Consider the following 277-nt stretch of genomic DNA (forward strand, 5'->3'; position numbering starts at 1 on the left):
GCCTTCCTGGACCCTCCCCCCCCGACAGCGCCCGGGAGCTGAGCACTGCTCGCGGGCCAGGGGCAGGACTGGACAGGGCAGGTCAGCGAGAAAGGAGACAGGGGCCCAACACGAAGCGCCCCAGGCACGCAGGGGACAGGGCCTGGGGGGACAACGGGGGAGGAGACAGACGCAGAGGCCCTGGGAACAGGTGAAAGAAGTAGGGCCTCCAAGCTGAGCCTGGGGCGGAGGAGAGGGGGGCAGGGTGGGGGGCCCTGGGCAGCTGGGCCACTGGAGG

The 277-nt window shown here is 71.5% G+C and overlaps 1 protein-coding gene across 1 annotated transcript in view; it reads right to left on the reverse strand.

The window, feature by feature from the left end:
* Window positions 1-277, reverse strand: part of SNAPC4 (small nuclear RNA activating complex polypeptide 4) — a 14,526-nt gene that overhangs the window by 13,746 nt on the left and 503 nt on the right. The gene's annotated exons all lie outside the window — the stretch shown is intronic.

The sequence above is a fragment of the Myotis davidii genome, unplaced genomic scaffold (assembly GCF_000327345.1).
Source record: "Myotis davidii unplaced genomic scaffold, ASM32734v1 scaffold609, whole genome shotgun sequence".
Taxonomy (NCBI): Eukaryota; Metazoa; Chordata; class Mammalia; order Chiroptera; family Vespertilionidae; genus Myotis; species Myotis davidii.